We start from the raw sequence: 12,605 nt of genomic DNA, 5'->3' as shown, positions 1-12,605 counted from the left end.
GACTACAACTTACAATTACTTAACCCTATTCGCTCCAAGTTTTTTTGTATATATGAAAGGAAAGGGGCGGGGTGGATTCCACCCCCTCCAAAACTTTTTATAGGCTTTTCCAAATTAGATCAACTTGGCACACTGAAACATAGCACGTCATAAATAAATCAAAATGGCAGCAATAATTTCTTGCTTATGTCAGCACTTTTTCTGTGACATCACCAGAAGCTTGAAATTTGTCAAAAATACCACTATCTGCTTAAATGCAATTACTTTACTTTTAGAACAAATTATAATACTATGTTTCAAATTTCAGGTGAAATCTGAAGTAATCGGAAAATCGGATTAATCACGTGTCCAAACTTTAAAGAATAATTCCCCTTAATGGAATACAATTGTGTTGCGACTTGTCAGTTCCAGTTTATAAGTATTTAATAGAAATTTACGGGGTGGGTTCAAGTAATAACTAATATCTAAAGCTCTAAAAGGTATGGCACCTAAAATTTTGGTATGCAGGTGGTAAATAGATAAATATAACAACTCAGAGGTATCATAACCTTGTAGCCTAGCAAAAAGAAGTGATTAAGAATAAACCAGCAGGAGAGGCGGAATCCGTCGTGCCCTCGGAGATGAAAAAATTGCGGATTTTTGAAACATTTACGTGTTTCTTGGATCATATATGCGAAATATTGTTTTTCTGTAGGTTAGTTTAATAAAAAAAGTATTTTTTCGCTCCCTTACCTTACTAAATATTACTAACAGGATCCCTATTTTTTTATTTATTTTTTTTGATTTCGTTCATTTTCATTTTAGGCTCTAGTTTTTTCATTTTTTTTACGTGGATTTAACTTAATAGATCACGCAAATAATTATGTAATTCACTTAATCCTTTATCAACGAAGGGGTGGCACATTCCCCGTCCTATGTTACCTTTCTTGCTACCATGGATTGATAAAGTAAGCTACCTGAGTTTTACTAAAATCTTATTAAACAAGATGCCGTGAGTTGATTAGTTCCCAGGCCTTCCTGCCCTTGATTTATTAACCATTATTTAGAACTATTGATATACTTCTTTGGGAATCCTTGTAAAATAAAAAATCGTATAACTTTTGTTCGTCTCAGTTGAATGTTTAACTAGAACTCGAAATTTCGATTCAGAACTCTAGGACTTAAGTGAACACATATATTCTCGTTATTTTTCGGAATCTTGATGACGTCATAGATAAAGTAACATAAGCGTTTGACGCGATTTTGTTGCTCCTATAAATTTTAATCATTTCACTAAATTTCATCACATTCGTGTTACACTATCATTAGTTTCCTCTGGAGATAGTTTGATAAAAAAATCCAAATGAATTAGGGCTAACGTACACTAACGATTGAGAAAAAAAAACTGTTCAGTATAATACATAAATACTTCATATGATATAAAAAATATTCTTTATATGAATCGCATCGCAGTGGAGGGAATTTGCAGTTGGCTGAACTAAGAAGTATTTGACAACAAAAAAACTACATTATTTGCGACGAAGTACAAAGTTCTCCTAAGTATATACAAGTTTAACAGTAACCATAGTTACAGATTAAATACTAATTGTATAAATACAATGGAGTAGATCTAATGTTGTTATTAAACTGGGGACTATCCTGCATTATGAACAAACTCTCTTTAACCTCTAGCAAATACCAGTTGTTACGATGACGCGACGTCTCACCTATATAAGTGGCGGTGCAGACACTGCACTTATATTTGTAAATGACGCCCGACTTTAATTTGATAAGAAGTATTTCATTATTCAATCATACCTATGACAGAATCGATTTGATATGGACAAATCCACTTCCGTCTGACAACAGTGTATCCCTCCATGGTCTAATTGCATAATTTCTCACCCAAGAACAAAAAATATATACAACAATTAAAATGTTTGCCTTAAAAAACACAAGATTAAAATAGCGTAAATGATTTTTTAAGGTTTTAAGGGCGCTTATTCGAAAGAAGCGGTTTTCGAATAAGGGGGCGCTTATTTAAAAAATTGAAATTTTATTGTTTAAATGTTTTTGCTAAAACAAATATCTCTTTTCCAGCCTCTTCTATATCAGAATTTGTAACACCAAAGGGGGGCTTTTCGGACACATTCCAATTATCACTTTGAATGTCCAATTTCTTGGTGTGGCCAAAGAAAGAGAAATAGGGAGGTTGGACTTGTTGTGCCAGCCATGTACAGTGTTATGACAGAAAACAAAGAAATCAATCAAAACAATAAACTCAAAAAAAAAGGAAAAACGTAACCATTTTGAGATGAATTTTGACTATCAAATAGAGATAAAAAAGAGAGCTGTGTACTTATAAATGCTAATTTCTATTTTATAAATTAATAAAAATTTAAAATAAGCGCCCTCTTTTGTTCCTAATTTCATACTCAAATAACCGCCTGGGGGCGCTTATTCGAGTAGGGGCGCTTATTTAAAATTTTCGTTTTTAGGGAGGGGTCGCTTATTCGAACATCTACGGTAAGTAACAAAAAGACACGTACCCTCGTTCTGGAAGAAGTCTTCTGGAAAAAATCGACAACCAAGCGAGGTTTTTCAAAGTTGGCGTTTCACGCAAAAACATATCACACCATTAGCACGTGAGTAAATTCTTTAGTCAAGAAAAAATTGTAAGAAAATCTAGACTGAATTCAGTAACAAGAGTCTACCTACCAGTCCTTCAAAAACGTACACTCAATTTTGGACGAAAAAAATTCATGATATAGTTTTTATCTTATTGCTTATTTTGTGTTATAAACGCAAAATCTCCCATAGCACTAATTTTCTCATTCTAAATGAATTTTGACAAGAACGCACAAAATGGAAAATATTAAATACTTTAAAAACAGCAATAACGGGGGAAAATTCGAAAAAAAAATGTGGAGCGTAACTAGGGGTAATATTAGGGCACTGTGGGGTAAATGGGTGTTATTAGCAAAATGTGTAATGTTTCTGAAGTATTTACACAGTACCATGAATGAAAGCACTTTGAGATAGTGCTATTAATAACGGGCGTGTTATACCATATGCTTGCCGTACCACCTGCTTCCTGCTTTTCTAAAAACATCATTTCGTCTTTTTTTCAAAATTAAAAAATATCGCCTTTGTAAAAGTCACAGACAGACAGACAAAAGCTCCGTATTAGTATAAGAGATAAAGAGATAGCTATCGGAGGTTCCACGGCATTGAGTTACCCGTTTTAATATTCCCTTGGCCTGAATAAATTTAACAGGGCAATAATATAATCAGTATAACTCGAGTACTCGAAAACTCGAACATCTCGGTTGGTAGAACAAATTTGTCCGTCTATCGGAGGAATTTCTCTCTATAAGTCTTTGTAACTAGAATTCGAACATTCAAATGTTTCCAAATCGTTCGATTTTGAAAACATTGTCAAAGCAACCAAAACTAAAACAAAACAACCAACTCTTGTGTTTAATGCTGTGCAAGATGGCGACTGCAAAATGGAGATTAAACAAGCTAGGGATTAAAAAACAAGGACGTGGAAGAAAGTAATAAATATAAACTGACTACTTTATTGGAAAAGAAGGGAATGTCTTCTTCAAGAGAGAGCACACGTTGTGGAAACTTCGATCAGTACACACGGGAGCGAAATTCGCTCTCTTATAGTGAAAAAATATATCGCCTCAGACATGACTTTCGACTCACGTTCAGACAGACAGAGTACGGGTTTTAGTAAGGAGACTAATCTTTAGCCCGTAGAAAATCTAACATAGGATGACATAACATGTAACGATAACCAAAACAAGCCGTTCATTTAAGTCTTAAGTTGAGTGAACGTAAACGTCTTTTTTTGACCGCGGCAAAAAAATATTTGAATTATCGGTCGATGTCTTCTGAAAGTAGTTGCGTCCTATAAGTATTACTGCGAGGATAGAATTCAATTATTAAGACTTTACTGAAAGACTTAAATACTTTGCGTCTACTGGAATAGTCCTTAATCGATATCGTCGCGATAATACGTTACTTTAGCATTTAATAGATTCTAAAATGTCTCACCAAAATAGCCTGGAATTGAGCTAATTACGATATTATGCTACCATTAAATAGAAATTATTGTATAACATCTACTGAAATACGGGTTCCATTCAACTGAAATACGCGTTTTAGGAATAGCACGGCCTTATTTAATTTTCCCTCAAGTGGAGCAAGGCAGGACAATGACCCACCGTTCTCGGTAGCAAAGCCTACAAAAAGTGCTAAAATGTAAAGGCTAAAATTAGAGACTCTTTTTAGAGAATTACAGTTTACCTTGAGATGTTTTTTTTCTTATATATCAGCATCTCATTTAAGCCTCTCAAGTCTTGTTTTATAGCAAAATTATATAAGTTCCAAACATGCCAAATCCAAGGTATTTCGGCAATACGCGAATTATAACAGGATACTAGGTCTAGAATTTAATACTGGTGCCCAAATGTAGACGAAAACCTGTCGAGATAAGCAATAAATCTCTCAAAACTCCTTTTTAGATCTTCTTTTATGCTTCACTACCAAGAACAGTAAGTTAGGCAAAGTCAAACTTGCACCACTTACGAAAAAGATAAGTATAGCTGCGCTAATTCCGAAAAGGCTAATAGCATGGAATCGAGGCTGTTAATATATTACGCTAATTATGCCATGACATCTTCAAATATTGCTGACGTACACACCTTGTCGCACCACAAGTCAAAAATTTTTGCCATTTAAGTTCGAAAATCCCGTAAAACAGGAAATCTTAAGATCAAAACACTTATACTTTACAATTGCAGGTGAGTGTACCACCTAGTTTTTAAGCAGAACCGATTTTCAAATCGATGGTTTCCCTTGAATTTCGCCCTTATACTCGTCCTAGAAATTTCGCATCAGTTCCCTGGAAGATGATTCAGCCTTAAAAAATTCGTTTTGCTTAATCCACACACGCGACGCTTGAGAAACATTAAAAGTCGAAAACGCGCCGTGTTATTCAGCTATTTGGTTTGGCGTTGAGCCTCATATTTTGCCTAGAAAGGAATAACTATTAATATCCTCGTCAATTTTTTTCTCTATAACTTCCTAAACGAATACATTGAGGACTCAACACATTTGACGTTGTCGCATCTGGATTTACGCTTGCAAATTGTGCCAACCGAGTTGTGTCACAGAATCCCAGGTATAACAGAGTAAACAGACATAAATTTATTTAACGTCAATTAAAAGGATACAAATGGAAATGTCACCTCTTGTATGAAGTCATGTATAGGATTTGATAGAAGTGTACGACTACACTTGGCTAAAATGACGATATAAAAATAAATAGATCTAATAAAAATAATAAGACTTCAGGCTGTGAAGAAAATGAGTTCAGACTTTCAGCTTCCTTTATACCGGAAGCACATCACACAAATTTGCCCCAATGTAGGATACCGTCTGTAGACCATGTCGTGCGTTGCAATTAGGTCTACCTGTCAATTTACATAAATCTGTCGTCCTATAATACAAGTAGCTGCATAAAAATAGGATTGCAAATGAGTTTTCGTACGTATTGTTGGTCGGACACGGTAGTTGACAAGCAAGAAGGCTTTTATGGAAAAAAATATGTAACAATTTGGACACTTTCTTCGTTTATTGAAAACAGTATTTGACGCCATTCTTTTCAAGTATAATTAATCTTGCTGCACGCTGACGTAACAATGGCGACATATTTTTAACAATTTCCAACGGTTCTACCAATTTCCATATGAACGGTTAAAACATTTGGAGGGTACACTAAAAAATGAAAAAAAAAATGCATAAGCAGACCTGCAAAATATGGATAATAAAACGTGAAAGTTCTAAACCTACATTTAATAATTTACATTTTATTTGATCTTCTCGTATTTAAGTTACTCCAGAGTGGCCACTTATTTCCAAAAAAATAAATTAAAGGAGCTTCCAGAAGTTCTCTGTCCTTTCTCCAGAAAAAATTCGTTTGACAAAAACAGAAATTTCAATAAGCAAAATAATAATAAGATCACAACTCACTCAGTATTTTGTGTCACACATCTAAATGAACAAATACTGAGTAATGCAATTCTATCCTATCAATCCATAATAATAATAAGATCACAACTCACTCAGTATTTGGTATCACACATCTATAAGAACAAATACTGAGTGATGCAATTCTATCCTATCAATCCATAATAATAATAAGATCACAACTCACTCAGTATTTGGTGTCACATATCTATATGAACAAATACTGAGTGATGCAATTCTATCTTATCAATCCATAATAATAATAAGATCACAACTCACTCAGTATTTGGTGTCACACATCTAAATGAACAAATACTGAGTGATGCAATTCTATCCTATCAATCCATAATAATAATAAGATCACAACTTACTCAGTATTTGGTATCACACATCTATAAGAACAAATACTGAGTGATGCAATTCTATCCTTTCAATCCATAATAATAATAAGATCACAACTCACTCAGTATTTGGTGTCACATATCTATCTGAACAAATACTGAGTGATGCAATTCTATCCTATCAATCCAAAATATTAACAAGATCAAAACTCGCTCAGTATATCGTATCACACATCTAGAAGAACAAATACTGAGTGATGCAATTCTATCCTATTAATCTAAAAGAATAATAATATCACAATTGACTCAGTATATCGTATAATTAATTGGATTAATCCAAAACTAGCTGTTTCCCGTGGAAGAATCCACTGTATTCCATTTAATTTATGTAGCAGATAAATGTCCATCAAAAAACAAACAATACAGCAGTGCGCATCTTACATCTGCATTATTATATAAATGACCAAAAAAATTAAAGGTTTTCAACAACTGCAGTATTTATGTGACATTTAAAATCTAAATCTACTAAAATTACTTGCTCTGACCATCTGACAAATGCGAAAATTATTCGGAAAGAAGTTTCCAAAAGCATTTCAACATACATCTCACCCATAAAATTTAAATCACTTAAAACGCCACATATATACAAAAAAGCTGATCAATGTCAAACACAAATCTCTCTCATTGTATATGTTAAAATCAGTTAGTTTATTGCAAACCCTGCCAAAGGTTGACACACAATGTGAAAAATAAACAATAAATTGTGCCTCTGACAGAATTTTTTATCTAAGGTGTAAAAAAAGGGATTTGCAAGGACAAATTATAATGCAATAAAACATTATTTGATATATTGCATACAGTCCCTCCTCACCAAACTTTAGACAAAATGCCAACAAAATAACGGTGTTTAAACCTAAAATTAATAAAGTCCTTTTAGCAATTTGCATGCTGTTTTACCATCAATAAAGTAAACAAAATTTCAAATCTCACATAGTATTCTGTCACAAATTTTCATAAAATATATATATAAGTCATAATGAGTCATGTTAAACAACAGCAATCAATCTGTATATAAGTTCATTTTATGTCAATTTTTGCACCAATTTTGCAACACAAAATACAAATTCTAAATAATACTAAAATCTCTTATTTTGGTCCTTTGCATACCGACGGTCTCCCACAAAAGTTTAATCAAAATGTAAAAAATGAGAGGTAACGACAAAATCAAAGTTTGCAAAATTTAACTATTTCAGTACATATATCTACTGCATATGCCCTCTAAAACAATATTTTAATCCAAAATGCCAAAGAAAAACAGTTTGCAACAAAAATCAGTTATTTCGATAATATTGCATACACTCTTTCCTCACAAAAGCTTCACAAACTGTAAAAAAAAGAATGGTTGTAGGGAGTGCTTCTGATTCAACAAAAAAAGTTTTTTTGACATATTGCATCTAGCCCTTACCCATTAAATCTTACACAAAATTTCCAAAACTATATACGATTTAGAACACATCAAATTTAAATCGAGAAGGATCAGTCATTTCGATATATTGCACGGAGTCCTCCCCAGTAAGAATTTATACAAAATTTAGAAAAACAAAGCTTGCAAGGTGTAAAATTGAATTCTTCTTCTGTGTATATATATATGGTCCTTCCTCGCAAAATTAACATAAAATGTCAAAAAGGTTCAGATATATATAACATCTAACACAACAAAAATCAGTTCTATCAGTATATGTCATGCCATTGTCTTCCACCAAATGTTCCCCTTAAAGTTTCACAGACACAGCCTGTAAATTAAAAACAACTAAGATCAGGTATTTTGGTCTATTTCATACCATTCTGTTCCAAATAACTTATAAAATGTAAAAATTGAGTGGTAAAACAGAAATGTCAAAAAGAAGAACAAAATAGCTTACAAAGAGTATAAAATTGAAATCAACAAAGTAGCTCTTTTGGTGTATTAAATATAAGCCATACGCACAACAGTTTACACTGATTGTAAGAAAATGGTTGTGTTTAGTAATTCTAAATTAAGAAAAGTCAGTTCTTTTAGCATGCTGATTAAGGTTTTTGCCCACAATTTGAAACAAATTAAATTTACATTTTAAAAATAAGTAATTTCTGAACTTTATTTTCAGAATATTTGGAGGAAAAGAACTTCGCAAACGAAAAAAAACCCAGGAAAATGTTTAAAATTTTCAGGGTTAATAACGTTTGATGTGTTTTGTGGGAATATATATACTGGGAATCTTTAGTTTAAAGCTAGCATTAGCTAGCTACAGCAGCTAATAGCTAGTCACTTAAATATAAACTGGAGACTTAGCTAGGTATAAAGAACATGGCTACACATATATATATATATTCCTAGCTAGCTAGCTAGTTGTTGGTGGTGGTTGGCTTTTTATGATGCTAGCTATAAAACATGTCTGGCAACAATAATATAATCAAAACTGAAAATAAAACATGAAAAAACCTTACAGAACCTTGCTATGATTAATTTATAAAACCATGCTCTTCTTCAAATGTTTTTTTAAAGATTTATTTTGAATGAAAGAGTAGAGAATCCTCAAAAAGAACAGCCATCTTTTTCGTAAACACAATTTCCGTTTTATGCTAGGAACTTCATTTAACAGTCCGTATGCTTTGTGAATATCTAATACCGTTTCATATGTAGCGATACCTATATATATATGCTAACATAGAGTTTTTTGGCATAAGGGTATATATATTTATATCGTTATTAGCAGCGGGTTATATATTTACAGCTTATGTGCGATTTCTATAAAGTACATCCCTAATCTTTTTAGTTAAATTTTAGCGTACAGCCACGTCATAAGAAAGTAACCCGTGATTTCCGTGTCGTGGACTCACAGTTTTAGTCACGCAAGGGAATTAATATATAAGATAATAATAAGATTATAACAGGCTGAGGTCACTATAAAGTGTTTCATGGTAAATATATAAACGTCACAATATTTCGGAGAAGTCTTCCATTTACAAAAGTACTGCTTTTTTTCTTTCAATTTTATCAGCTTTCCTTTAGAAGCCTAGATTACCAAAGCAGTCTCTGCTCTGTGAAATAATAGTTACCCGCCAAAAACAAAAATTAACAGTGGATTAATATTACTCCAGATAATTATACACAAAAAAACATACCTTTTTAGACTTTATTGGCTTTTACAACCAAGAAATAGAAAAATAGAAATGTGCCGTAATCTTTCGGTACACAAAGAAAGTATAGCTTAAGATCGCTGTATTGTGTTATATATATATAAAATATAGCAATTGAAACTAAATCATGGTAAAAAATTATTGTCCGTTTATTTTAAAAAACATAAATTTCAATAGCTTTCGTGATCGTTAGCGCTTTTTAGCTTAAATGTTACAAGAACAAAAGGCTTCATCATGTCTTATTGTTACGGTTTACGCATGATGATAACAATAGAAAACAATTAAGGATACTATAAGGGTATAGACACATATTCAGTATATTCATTATTTCTCAAAAATTATCTTTTTCTTCAAAGTTATTTATTGAATATAAAAGCAAATTAAATTGTCTATAGGATATATAAATATAAAATTTGAATTTTTTCCCTGTCCGTTTTATTTTTTTTCTGTGTCATATTAATCAATCACTATAGCATTACCATAGCAACAATACTTTGTCACATTTTTTCGAAAAAGCGCGCCTTTTTTTTTTTTTTTCTGTTTTAAAAATGTTAAAAAATGAAATTTTGCTCGCTCTTTTGTGTTTTAACCTCACTTTTTCTTTAAATAATCAAAATATACATAAAATGTGACAGTCATTTGCAGCAGGAATCGATGAGCTCGTGTGCAAAGTGGAGGGGAGTTTTGACATTTTACGTCATGTATACATCGTGAAAAACAAACATCTAAAATTCCTCGTAAAAGAGTTTTTTGCAACCTGACCTTTGCTACAATAGATATATATATATATATTTATATACCCTGTTAAAGAAAAATCTGTTGTGCTGAATGTCGGTTGGTATAAAAAAACAAACAAACTTTCAAAACAAATTAAAATTAAACAGAATAAAAAAAAATGACTCTAGAACACGCTAGAAGAAAACTGATCAAGGAAAAGGTTTTCTTGCGACATTAAATCTACGAAAAAAGTTTAAAAAGTATGCTGAATAATTTAGCTTGTTTAGATAATATCCACACCGTGATTGCTAGAACTTGTAGAATGTTCAAAGTGAGATTCACACATAAAATTTTTTGTAAAAAAATTATATTTATACCCTCACAGTATCCTTAAGTTGGTATGTAAACAAAAGATATGTGAAGGTTCTATGTGAAGTTCTATTATGTAGATTTGAGGTTGTTATGCAAGGTTGTAAACTTTGCGTACACGTAAGAATACATTTAAGCGGTACTGTAACTTGTGTACACATGACCCACTTATGATGGTTTCTACTGGTAACATAAAAGAATAAGTCTATAGTTACACTGATTATAAGCACATTTTATGAAAAATTGTATGCTCAACAAAATGTATGCAGGCTTAAAGTAATCTATACACAGATAACAATGTTTCAGTCATCATTATATTGCCACAGAATAACTCTATAGCTAGCTCTAGTTAGTATTGAAGTATCATTTACTAGCCATATTGCTAGCTAGCTAGCTATATATTTCTTAAAGCATTCAGCCTACCCACTTCCAATTCCTAGCAAAACTCATCCAGCAGCTAGAGCTGAAAGCCAGAGGCACAGCTCAGCTAGCTGGATAACATAACATAAATATAAATTGCTTCCATTTACCAACGAGATAAAGAAACTTGTGGGTAGCCACGAGATTAAAGAAATATATATGAGCTAGCTCTAGCTAGCTAGGTGAAAAGACTTGACAGTGAACAGAAACAAATATATGTATGGCTTAGCTTATTAATATAAAAGTCCACATCAACTAATGACCTTCGTGTACTACTTGCCAAAATAAATAAGCAGTAGCAGTTTATATAGCTGCTCTTGCTCGTCGTACGACTCAAGGTGCCATTTTAGAAATGTGAAAAATTACACGGCAGCCGGAAATGATGCAAATCTATCCGATAGCGATGCAAATCTATCCGATAGCGATGCAAATCTATCCGATAGCGATGCAAATCTATCCGGTACCGATGCAAGTCTATCCGAACGATGCAAATCTATCCGAAAAGTGATGCAAATCTATCCGAAAATGAAAAAGCATATTCTTATTATTATTATTATTATTATTATTATTATTATTATTATTATTATTATTATTATTATTATTATTATTATTATTATTATTATTACGGTGGTAGTATAATTCCCGAAAAGGTAGTATAATTCCCGGGTGGTAGTATAATTCCCGAAAATGGTAGTATAATTCCCGAAATGGTAGTATAGAAATTATGGTAGTATAATTCCTCTTCGCAATTGACGCGTAAATGGTAGTATAATTTCCTAATTACTCTTTTGTCTATTTTAGGTCATTTCTCCGTGATTAAGATATTTAAATGCATATTTTCGCTATTTTTTTATTGTGTGTATGGATTCACTAATTTATTCTGATTTTAAATTATTCCAATCTTAATTTATTCTGGAATTATTACACGTTTTTAAAATTATATGTTTGAAACTTTAGATTTATGATTTTATGTTATTGTTTTTGGACTAAGCATGGCTAAATAAGCCTATTTGGACTTTGGGAATTACTGTTTCGGTGGTGTAATTGTCACGGTCAAAGTCTGCTAAATTTTCGACTTCTCATAATACGTCTGGTTTGAAGCAGTGGTCAAGTGTAATAAAATTAAATAAATCGTCGTAACAGGTTATTTATTTGCTGCATGATTTTGAAAATTTCTGTCCTTTTTAAACTTCAGGTAAGGTTTTCTAAAATCACATTCATTTTCCTTAAAAGAGTTGGAAAAAACTGCGAAATATGAAAGAAATAATTCGGAAAATGTGTATTTATGCATATTTAGAAAATCTTTTGGCTGAGAAAATTTCGTTAGACCACCAAATAGTGGATAAAATTTAAAATATTTCATTTGGAAATATACCTTATCAAGGAAAAGAAACCGGGGAAAAGTGACTAAATTTAAGGGTTGGTGACTAATTTTTCCCCGATTTCCTTAATCCTCGACTAAAAATTTTACAAGTAATTTACTAACGGCGTATTTTGTATTGAAATGTTTAAATTTTGTTTTAATCGACTTAGTTTTCATACTAACTAATGAATTTTAAT

At 32.1% G+C, this 12,605-nt stretch overlaps 1 long non-coding RNA gene across 1 annotated transcript; it reads right to left on the bottom strand.

Annotated features, from left to right (window-relative positions):
- Positions 1–5,049: 5,049 nt before the first annotated feature.
- Positions 5,050–11,652, bottom strand: LOC130625316 (uncharacterized). The gene is made up of 2 exons (XR_008981699.1): positions 5,845–11,652; positions 5,050–5,769 (listed from the first exon to the last, which is right to left on the bottom strand). It is a non-coding gene; the product is annotated as an uncharacterized LOC130625316 (long non-coding RNA).
- Between the last annotated feature and the right edge of the window lie 953 nt (positions 11,653–12,605).

The sequence above is a fragment of the Hydractinia symbiolongicarpus genome, chromosome 14 (genome assembly GCF_029227915.1).
Source record: "Hydractinia symbiolongicarpus strain clone_291-10 chromosome 14, HSymV2.1, whole genome shotgun sequence".
Lineage (NCBI taxonomy): Eukaryota > Metazoa > Cnidaria > Hydrozoa > Anthoathecata > Hydractiniidae > Hydractinia > Hydractinia symbiolongicarpus.
Note: the sequence above shows the minus strand (reverse complement) of the source record. Positions and strands in the feature narration are given on the sequence as shown.